Source organism: Neomonachus schauinslandi, chromosome 8, assembly GCF_002201575.2.
Source record: "Neomonachus schauinslandi chromosome 8, ASM220157v2, whole genome shotgun sequence".
Lineage (NCBI taxonomy): Eukaryota > Metazoa > Chordata > Mammalia > Carnivora > Phocidae > Neomonachus > Neomonachus schauinslandi.
In genome coordinates, this window is record NC_058410.1 from 18,210,152 (window position 1) to 18,222,098 (window position 11,947).

General features: G+C 39.3%; 1 pseudogene; it reads right to left on the minus strand.

The window, feature by feature from the left end:
* Positions 1-9,612: 9,612 nt before the first annotated feature.
* LOC110583196 lies at positions 9,613-10,342 on the minus strand (annotated as a pseudogene).
* Positions 10,343-11,947: the final 1,605 nt, after the last annotated feature.

The following is an 11,947-nucleotide window of genomic DNA, read 5'->3' on the forward strand; positions in this document are numbered from 1 at the left end:
TTTTCTTCCAAATAATAAAAGTTTTTAAAAAAGATCTTTCATTATTGAATTTTCCAATTCACTAGCATTGTTTGTTTATTCATTTCTCCTATAACTTTGGACTTGACTGACATGGGTTTAAACCCATTGTTACTACCTTGTAGAAGTTATTTTACCTTACTGTATAATTGCTTTCTTCATATATAAAATACAATCTAGGAGGTAATTTTGAAGATTACATCAGATAAGCTTTAAATCAGGTAAAAGGGCACCTTGAATAAATTGGTGATTTAACAAAGCTGAATTTCATGGCAAACCTTTTCCAATTCCTCCTGACCTTTTTTTTTTTTTTTCTTTTCTTTTTGTTTTCATATGTGGGCATGACTATAGGGAGAATTTTAGCATGCTGTCAACAGTGCATTCTACCTTCTTGTGTCTGAGCTTTAGAGCATTAAAGCAACAACAAAAAAAATTGCTTACATTTCTGGCATCTGATTTGAAGCCCCTATCTATTCAATCTTTAACAATCCGTATATGTGTGTAAATATTTCTCTCTGTCTTTTTAGAACAGAGTTTTCCTCAGCTTATCCTCCATTAAAAGATATGCTTTAGATGATCTTTCCTGATAATCTAGGAGACAGGATAGAAACCATATTCAAGCCTATATATACTTGATTAACAAAGCCTTTGAGATTACTATAAAGTACTCTCTAAATTTATATCCTAAATTTATATCCTGAGGTATCTAAGGCATTATCTACATTTATTTTAAATAAAAACCCTTCTGGGTCTGTGTAAGGAAAATCAGTAAATTTATTAACAAAACACCATCCAAGGCCTCCAAGATGACAGTGGACAGATAGTCTCCATATTGTGACGACTAAGGGCAGTGTAGACCATGGTCCCAATTATTATCTCCAAAATTCACCAGTGCCTTGACCATCTCTTTTTCATCCCTCTTGCCATCTGTCTACTGACTTCCAGGGAATGAGACTCGGCATCTCATTTAAATGCTAGCCCAGGAGAGGCCAGAAGCACAGTAGTACATTCCTTCATGCCCTATGGCTCAGTTCTTGCCTTTGTTAGTTAGAGAATAACTTTATCAGTTATAGGCTCCCTATTTCCTGAGTTCTATATCCAAGAAGGCTGAGAGAGTAACAAACTCCATCTCTTCCACATAAAGCCCATTTTCTCTGTTCAATAATTCAGGCATGCCTACCTCTTCTCTACTATTGACACTAGAATCTCTCTTCCCTATGTCCTTGTGGAACTCACTATACTTTATTCAACAAACATTTACTGAGTACCTACTATATGCCCAGAATAAATTCAGAACACAGTCTATGAGCTCTATCTTCTGAATCACATTTTTTTCCAGTTCTAGTCTATTCTGTGGCCCAGGAGTTAACTAACTCCATGGTTCATATATTTAAGAATCATTAATTTATACTTATCATATTCATATAGACAGTATCCAGCTCTAATAATTCAGCTATTGTGACACTCTTCTGTATGCAGCAAGAATAAAGAATTTGTCTCTAAACAGAGAAATGTGATTTAAATAAGAGGCTTGGAATCCACAGTTAGGCATGGCAATAAACAAATTGCCAATGGCACCAAAGACTGACTTTAAGCATTGGCCTTGTCATTAAGCAGCAAAGAGGCTTGGAATAAGTCATGTATCCTCACTAGAATTTAATTTTTTTTATGTAACATAACAGATTAGCCTGATGACCTCTCTGGACTTCACTCTAAAATTTGATTCTGCCATGTGTCTCATTGCTAATTATGTTTTGTTATTTTGTTTAACATGTAAAATAAGAGAAAATATTTTTAGAGAAAGCAATTGGCTGCTGAGCCAGCCAGTCACATTTATCAATCCCACATTATGTGCTTCTCACAGAATTCAACACTGGTGAGGATTAGCATGTGCTTAGTTTGGATTCCCCAGAAGACTCCAAGCGAGGATTTGTGTTTAAGTCATCTGTGAAGGAAGTACTCCTAGCAGAAACTGGGAAGTGAGTTGGACATGTTGGATAAGGAATGGAAGAAGCCCAGCAAAGGTGCAGATCCTGAGCCAGGCTATGAAGGGTAAAATAGGACTTGTCCAACTCCAGGCAAGGAGGCTGGGCTTCATGCTTATGATGTATTGAGAGGTGGTTGGCTAAGGCCTGCCCTGGGGAGGATATAAATCCAAGACAATTCTGGCCCTCTGAGCAAACTAGCAAAGCAGCTCCAGTAGCCTGAGAGCGGTCCTCTGAGGAGTATCATGGGTACAGGCCATTGGAAGCAAATGGAGAACAAGCAATGGGGGACAATGGAAAAAGAATCCTAGGGATCTTAGCAGAGCACTGCCTATATCCACTACAGAGCCTATCAGTGAGGATGCTTCCAGTTACTCACAAGAGAAAACCTAATTCCAACTCTCCTGATCAGTGAAAGGAATTAACTGGCTTCATTCAGAGGTAGAGTAGGTTTCAGGTATGGCATATTCTGGGCTCCAGCACCCTTTTCCTGCAATTTTCCAGGGTTTTGTAACTTCTGGAAGTTGGGTTGTCTGGGGACAATCAGTATCAATACTCTTCCTTCATATTTTCTCTTTCCCAACCATAAAGCAAAAGTTTAGGGCTTTACTCTAACTGGAATATATTAGGTCAAATGTCCTCTCCTGAATCAATGTCTGTATGTTCCCATGAGTGACTAAAGCCAAGATGGGGTCAATCAAGAACATCTGTTACTACAAAAGAAAGGAGTGAAATGACTCAGGAACAAGCAAAAAGATCCATTGCCGTTTTTGCTAAACCAAAATCCTCATATATCTTCCTCCCCATATCCAGGTTCCCCAAATCTCCACCCCTAAGTGGAAGTAGTGGTTCTCAACTAAGCAACATGTTGGACCACTTGATCCCTGGTCTCTCCCCTAGAGATTCTGATTTAATTAATCTAGGTGCAACCTGGCCATAAGAAGTTCCTAGTAGTTCTGAATAGCAACCAAAGTTGAGAACCACTAGTCTAAAGGGAGACAATCAAGTCTCTTCCAGTTACTAGCACCTCAAGTGTAGGATTTCTAGATGAGGTACTTTTTTTTATTTTAAAGATTTTATTTATCTATTTAACAGAGAAAGACACAGCGAAAGAGGGAACACAAGCAGGGGGAGTCGGAGAGGGAGAAGCAGGCTTCCCGCTGGAGCAGGGAGCCTGACGCAGGGCTCGATCCCAGGACCCTGGGAACATGACCTGAGCTGAAGGCAGATGCTTAACGACTGAGCCACCCAGGCACCCCAAAGTACTTTTTTAAAAATCAAATTCTGATATAACTCCTAATGATTAGTGATAAGTCAACAAACTTAAGTTACCCATTCCCTGCACTTCCCAGCATACAAATGATGGAGAGAAGATGATAAGCTACAATACAGATCTCACTTGTAAAAAGGAGAATAGGAGGCAACATGGAGTGGTTATTGGTTCATAGCACATTCCATATCCTGCTGGACAGGAACACTGAGTGATTCTTGCCTTGCATGAGGAGTGAATGGTTTAGTTGGCCAATCTTGTAGACCCTAGTTCTACTCTCCGGGACTATCTTACCTATCCTTTGTCTGATAGGGTTATGCCAAAGATGGACATTGGGGAGAATTCTCTTTTTGGGCTTGTATCACCTTGGGGGCCTATCTGGAGACTGTCCTAGGGTTGAACAAGAGCCTAACCCTTGGCTTGGGGTTTCTTTGGAAATTCTAGTTACTGGGAGAGGATCAAGGATTAGATTTCCTTCAGATATCAGCTTTGTCTCCTGTGATGGCTCCTCCATCCTGCTTTTGCTCCAACTGACCTAACCCTAGGTCAGAGAATTTTCTTTTTTCTTTTCTTTTCTTTTCTCTTCTCTTTTCTCCTTCTCCTTCTTCTTCTTCTTCTTCTTCTTCTTTTTTTTTTTTAATCTGGTCAGTCTTAACCAGACTTTTACCAGTCTAGGAAAGAAAGTCACTTGCAGAGAGTGCTTCTTTTAGGAAATCTATATTGCTTTAAATTTCTTTTTCAGATTGGCTAGTTTTAGTCCAAACTTGTCACTCTCCTGAAGGATTTTAATGAAAGCTGAACATTTTCCTACTAAATCACTGAATATTGCAATTTTGGCTAGCACTTGAACTCTATTGTAAGGTACAACAGGCAATCATTTAACCAGTTATAGAATCATTTAACCAGTTATATATAATTATATATATTGTGTATATAACATGATGTATATATTATATATGTATAAAATAAAATTTACCAACTTCTGGTCATAGAAAAAGATTTTTCCTCATTGCTCTGCTTACCTAGATGCAGATAGTGCAATATCTTAGGATCTATGATGTGTAAGGCACCACTCTTAGCACTAAATTCTGTACCTGGTAGGATGCTTTTGGTTACAAATAACTGAACATAACTACAATCTGGCTTAAATCATGAAGGGAGTTGATTGGCCCATGTCACTGACAGTGAAGAGGTGGGGCTTTGGATGCAGTACAGCTAGAAGTCTAGCTCTATTTCTTGCAGTTCTTCTTGTCCCTTCACCCTTATGGATCAGCCTCACCCTCAGGCTGTCTTCCCTTGTGGCCATAAGGTGGCTGCAGCTAAAACTCAACATCCATCCTTCTCTTTCCAGATCGCGTGTGCTGGGTTTAGAAGGGCAGTGGGCAGATTTTTCTCCTCATCGTTAAACAAAGCCCAGAGTTTCGCTCTAATTGGATAAAGTTAGATCACATCATCACCTCTGGGTAGTAACTATCGTAGGGAGGATGGGACTGCTTCGATAGATGCAGGCCAAGGGCTTCTCACCCGGTAGCTGGAGTGGAGAAACCCCAATGGACACTGCCCAGCTGCTTGTCAATGCCTGAAGAGGCAGCCCGCAAGGAATACATTCAGAAAGAGAAAAATAACGGGCGCCTGGGTGGCTCAGTTGGTTAAGCGACTGCCTTCAGCTCAGGTCACGATCCTGGAGTCCCGGGATCGAGTCCCGCATCGGGCTCCCTGCTCGGCAGGGAGTCTGCTTCTCCCTCTGACCCTCCTCCCTCTCATGCTCTCTCTCATTCTCTAAAAAAAAAAAAAAGAGAAAAATAACAATTGGCATTTACTCATATTTTAGATGTAGATGAAAATACACACAACATAAATGAAGAACTCCTATTTTCAAGAGCTTCCAAGTGAAAAAAAATGTATCAAAGTGATAAAATAATCCCTTTGTGGTCTTAGGGAGTGTTTTTGTTTGTCTAAGGAAGCATAAGTGTCAAAATCTGTGCATCTGATTTTTGGAGCTTTTCTGATCTCCCGTAGGTAAACAAATCATACTTTAAACTTACACATGTTGCTATTTAACAGTATTTTTATACCTTTAAAAAATATCCATAAATGTAGTGAACTCACATAATTGCTCACATAATAACACGTGGCAAAATCCTGGGAACCAAAAGGTTAACTCTGGGGAATGCAGGTGTGTTGACAACCCTGCATTCACAAAAGCCAATCCCGGTTATCATTTTCAACGCTTCCCCTCTCTCTGCTTCTTTTTATTCCTAAATGATACAACTTCAACATGATAATCTACATAAAGCACCCCCATAATCATATTAAGATTAAGGAAAATATGTATGAAACATTTTATTTATGCTTAGTGACAGTGAGCAAAGAGGAAAGAGGCGGAAGAATTTTTGTGACAGTTTATATTCCAACAAATAATCACATGGTTTAAAGTGTACTCCCAAAGCAGATTATACATTTTATGCATTTAATTATAATCATACTTTCCTCTTATCTGATATGAATATCTTCAATTTAAATATCAGCTTAATTGATGCCTATCATTTAATAATCATACTATGATCCGGGCCAATTATAACAATTCTTTCCTGTAAAACTAGAATTGTTAGAAGATGTGGAGTATGAAAATGTTTAAGTCCTGACATAAAAATGCCTATGATAAAACCAGGGGCTTTGAATTTCATGGTCCTTTAATATTGCTTTTGAAGTAATGAAAAAACCATTTTCCACCACTTGCTTCAAGGACTCCACTAATAACATCTCCCACAAAAGACCGCTCTTCTTTAAAGAAGGATATTGTGACGTTATTTTAAAGCATTTAAAATTATATAACAAACTTTTACTGGAATTTCTCAGTCTACCTTTTTCATTCTCCCTAATGAAATACTTTTTTTTTTTTTTTTTAAAGATTTTATTTATTTATTCATGAGAGATAGAGAGAGAGAGGCAGAGGCAGAGGGAGAAGCAGGCTCCCCGCGGAGCAGGGAGCCTGATGCGGGACTCGATCCCAGGACCCTGGGATCATGACCTGAGCTGAAGGCAGACGCTCAACCGACTGAGCCACCCAGGCGTCCCAATGAAATACTTTTTAAACAGGTTACTCATCTTAACCTTATGGAAATGCCGATGACAGAGCATCCATTATTTAATTCAGTTCCAGAAATAAAGGATAACAAGTTGGGGGTGGTAGGGAGGAAGGATGTTATAAATAATTTAAAGAATTAGGAAAAAGGCCTTTCTTTGGGTCTAGACTTCAGGTTCATCTTAGGTGGCAGAAAAATGGTGAATTGATAGCCTTGGACTTGTCCCCGGTGGACACTTGCCCTTCACACCAACCTTCTCTTTGGATGGATGGCTGTCCATTAGGAAGGGACCTGGTGGCAGAGAAATCACCAGGGCTTAAATGGGTCAACCGAATCAGCAGCGATCTTTGCAGACATCTGTGTGTTAAGCTCTGTGTGTCCTCAATAAAGTCAGCCACACCAAGAAGTGGGATTTCGGGAACTCCTGGAATAGGGCTGTCTAATTAAAAAATGGTTCAAGATGAAGTTTCCCAGGAGCACAGAAATCCAAGGAGAAAATGAGTTTCTTCTTTTAATTTCATATGAGATCTTTGGCTAGGAAACTGCAAAGGGTAATTATGCAAAATGCACGTGAGGATGCCACAGACCGTCTGGGCTGAGCAAAAGGTGACTTGTAGCAATAACCCCAGGCTTTGGGTTTGTGCAGCTTGATTTTCCTGGGAGGATCAGGTACTAGAATGGGGAGTGATTCTAGGAAGTGATCAGTGGGGAATCAGAGGGCAGTTCTACCAGTCAGTGCTGAAAGAAAGAAAGAAAAAGAAAGAAAGAAAGAAAGAAAGGAAGAAAGAAAGAAAGAAAGAAAGGAATAAATGATGGATGGAAGAGAGAGGAAGAGAGGAAGGAAGGGAAGGAAGGGAAGAAAAGAAAGAAAGAAAAAGAGAAAGAAAGAAAGAAAGAAAGAAAGAAAGAAAGAAAGAAAGAAAGAAAGAAAGAAAGAAAGAAAGAGAAAGAAAGAAGATAAATTAATAAACTAAGTAAAAATCTGTCTCTAAAGAAAGGCTTTCCTGTAGTAATGGTGGAGGGCAGAGCTGTCTTTCCCTTCATCACATATACTTCTTCACTGGTTCCCTTCCTTTTCATGGGAAGAATAATAGTACACAGCTTTGAACCACTGTCAGGACTTCAGACTAGTGCCTGGCATATTCATAGTTTAGCAATCCTCCTTATTGTTAGAACGTGATTTTGTCCATTTACAGATGCTGATGGTGACTATCTCTTAGAATGTCCAAATGGATGAGCCAGCATAACCAATGTAAGTGTTAAAGAATAGTTTCCTAATATCTTATGGCCTCATTTCATTGGAATCATTACATTCCACAACACCGCCTGGGTCAGACCTAGTTCTATAAAATAATAGAGTCTTACGTTCCAGGCCAAACTAGATGAAACTTCATCTTGAAACCTTTTTAAATCAGCTGGCCCTATTCTAGGAGTGTCCACAACAAATGACTTCAAATGAGTTATCTGAAAATGACTCAAATCTCTTCAAGGTAAGAATGTCTTTTAAATGTCCTTCTCTTCTGCTGATATTTGAGTTGATTCCTTCTTCCTGTCTTCATTTTGCTTTATTTATAAAAGCTGATCTATGTATAAAATATTTCCATTTTTTTTCCTGTTGGGCATAAGGGAAAGGTTACATCTGAGTTAGCAGGTGGGATCACATAAAAGACAAGGTGGCTAGTTTATTTCATGGAACACACAATCATAAAATTTTAGGGCTGACATGGCCCTCAGAGAACACCTAACCCAAGTACTTCATTTAAAAAGTGAGAACAAAGAAGCCTCCTAGGCCATATGCTTAGTGAATCAGAAATGTGGTCATTAATATAGCACAGTAATCGATCCTAAATATAGCTATATAAGTATAGCTATATAATATATAAAGCTTATATATAGCTAAAATAGTGAATACTATTTTGGTAACTATGATGCATCAAAGGCATCAAATTGGTAATCTTGACTGAAGACTTCTTGTTAAATTTTAGAATTAGAACCATCATGTTTTCCATAGTGTAACCATTCTATTCACAAAAATAGGAAGGATCTAATCTTGGTAGTAATCACCACATTTAATTTGAAAAGGGGGAGAAATTCTTAAAATATTTTTAAGTTAGAGAATTTATTTGAAGTTATAGTCAAGACAATTTTTTTTTAAGATTTTATTTATTTATTTGACAGAGAGAGCACAAGCAAGGGGAATGGCAGGCAGAGGGGGAGAGAGAGAGAGAAGCAGGCTTCCCGCTGAGCAGGGAGCCTGATGTGGGGCTCGATCCCAGGACCCTCGGATTATGACCTGAGCCGAAGGCAGATGCTTAATGACTGAGCCACCCAGGCACCCCAAGACAATTTTATTTTCAAGGCACATTTAATATCAAGAGTGTAAGGGCAACCCTCTTGGGTCCCCTCCCTCCTTGGGAGCTTCATACTATCACTCTGCTATCGCTCAATAAACGTTGCTTTGCTGCCCACCACACACACACACACATACACATACACACATACACAAGTGCAATAGAAAAGGCCCAAATACAATGAAGGAAACACATTCCCCCATTAACACCAATGACAATGCTCTTTCAACATGTGCCTATTGAAGGCAATGGGGATTTAATTTCATTACTGAAAAAAATAACTCAGTGAGTCTCATCACAGCCAGTATCCTACTACACTTTAGTAGTGAAACAAATGTTTATAATGCTTCAAACAGTTTCAACCTGAAGTCTGATACCGTGCCTTTATGTTTGTACAGTCCTCAGTAAGATTACCTACAGCATTAGCAACCATTCAAAGAACAAACAATTGATAAAACCACATTGATTTAAGGCTCAGTCAAGTAATATAGAGCCCCAAACTAAATGGTTGAATATATGAACTACTTGTACTGACATCTATTATTTGATTCTCTTTTGACAATTATATTGGTTCTTAGCAAAAACAAAAAACAAAAACAGAAAAAACAAAAAAACTCTTTAAAGGCAAAATTCACCTCATTTGAGTTTTGACCCAGAAGTTCAACAACAATCACGAAGTCCACAGTCTTACTGGCAAAACTGATACACAGTGTCTCTAAGTCACTATGCTCAAGGTTAAGCACATATTCTATTTTACATTTTACTGGAATTTTGCATGTTCAATTCATGATTTTAAGTCTCTAGGTTCTCATTCCTCCAAACTGTCTGAAGACATCGTGTGCCACAGACTTAGGACTTTCATTTCTCCCTCTATTTTCTTTTCAGAAAAATTTCCCAAGGGTCTACATGTTCTGGAAGGGGAATTTTTTGGAGGTGGCCACTTCTTTGGAATAGTTTGGCACCTTCAGTCCTTTGAAGCAAGGGGAGAGGGAAGAGAAAAAAGCTGAAAGACAAGGTTCATCTGGTAAGTTTTATCTTAACCATTACAAGCTAGATAGTATAAGAATGAGGCCTTTTTTAGCTCCAAATGTCTGAGTCTTGGTGTGGAAACTGAGTACTTGGCTGTCCCACCACAGCTCTCTCATAGTGGGACTCTCAGGGAAGTCTTGACTGGGGAGGGTCTCGTAAACTTGCACTCAGTTCATTTTGGGCTTGTTCCAGTTTGTCTTTAGTCTGTTCCAATTCACCTTTCATGTTTAGGAAAAACAAGCTGATCATGGGGTCTACCATTGTTGATCTCAGTTAGGCAATGCTAGGCTGTTGGACTTGCTTGAGGTGCTGGATTTGAGGAGTACACTCTTGCATCTCTTGCTCTTCGGTTGCTAGTCGCATTACAAGGATGTTTTCCTCATTGTGCTTTAGTTTTTCTTCAGACTCCCTTAACTCAGTTACATCATTAGAATTAAGATCTGTGTACTTGCCCTCTAAAGCTTGGACATATGCTTCATATTGTCTCCATCTTAGAGTTAACTCATCTCGTGTCATAACCGTGAAGGCTGTTTTACTCAGTCGAACCTTTGTGGGAACAGGTTCCTCCATGGTCACCTTGCATCCTCTCCGGACAGAGGCCATGCAGACACCACCCAGTCACACTACCGTGGGCCCCCGCTCCACCTCCCACCGCAGCCCCAGCACTCCCCTTTCTTTGCCAAGACATAATTTTTGAAAAGGAAGATTATTCATAGGCTTAAGGCTAATCATTGATACCCTCAAACTTTTCCTGTACTAGAACTCGAAAATATAGTTAGCTGTTTTGCTTTTGTCTACGACTATGGAGAATACAAGTTGTAGAGGGAGCCTGAGTTCATCTCCATAATATTTGAAGTTCTCTAAGTAAAAACACTCTGTGGGATATAACTGGCTAAGTTTTCAAGACTGGGCTCAGAGGTGGTGGTCGGAAATGTAACAGGGTTCCCCATATGTATTTTAATCAAGACACATCATACATAGTTTAACAGAGTTTACTTTTTCATATCACTACTGTACTTTGCTTCCTTCTAAACTCTTTTGGACGCATAGTTTTGAATGGTGATTTGGGAATAAATGCTGTAATTCAGGGCAACAAGGACATAATGTCTAGACAAAATAATGTCATAAAATGTGTAGAAAAAAATCATGGCCTTGACTGAGGTGCTGCATAATCAGTATAGAATTTCTCACCATTGAACCCTGAATTTTCCACATTGATGAGTGGGTGGTTACATTCATTAAATTGAGTAAAAGTGGTCTGGCTTAATCCTGAAACAACAATGAAAATTTAGAGGCAATGCCTTGACATGACATGCTGGAAACTGGCTCTCTATTTGTAGGTGATTCAGAACTCTTTCTTTCATAAAGTTCTTAAAAAAAAAAAAGATTTTATTTATTTATTTGAGAGAGAGAGAGAGAGAGAGAGACAAAGAGAGCACATGCAGGGGGAGCTACAGAGGGAGAGGGAGAAGGAGGCTCCTCACTGAGCAGGGAGCCTGACACAGGGCTTGATTCCAGGACCCCAGAATCATGACCTGAGCCAAAGGCAGACGCCCAACCAACTGAGCCACCCAGGCACCCTCTTACATAAAGTTCTAACAAGAGGGCTATCCTTTCCTTTTTCTAGCATGTTCCACAGGGAATATTTCAGTGTCTAGATTACCAAGGGAAAAAATACACACCTGGACTAAATAATAACAATTATAAGACTAATTAAAGGTCTGTGTACAATCCCAAACCTCAAATCCTTACTGAGCATGCAGACATGGATATAAACTTTCAACTGCAAATCACAGCAGCAATTAAAGGAGGATAAAGCTAGTAAGAATAGAAAAGTAACTTTTTAATCCATAAGGACATACATTTCTAGGAGGCTCTTTCTGGCTTTTAATGCTGGCTATAGGAAGAGCACATGAAGCTACCTGAGTCTGTGTGGTAATTTGTTTCCCTTTATCTTATAGCTCTGATGGGTCCTCAGGAAGTTAGGTCAATAACCAAGCCCAAGTGTCTAGAAGATGCTTGGGTAGGTCTGCAGTGGTCCAGCCATTCTAGGAAGAGCCCCCTCCCCGGTAAGAAGCAAGGGGTCCCATGCTGGTTCATCAGCACTTTGATTCTTGAAATACACGGTAAAGGATTCTCAATAATCAAGATGATCTGATGGCCCAGGATATGAAGTGTCAGACCATTTGAGGAATCGATTCCAATTGA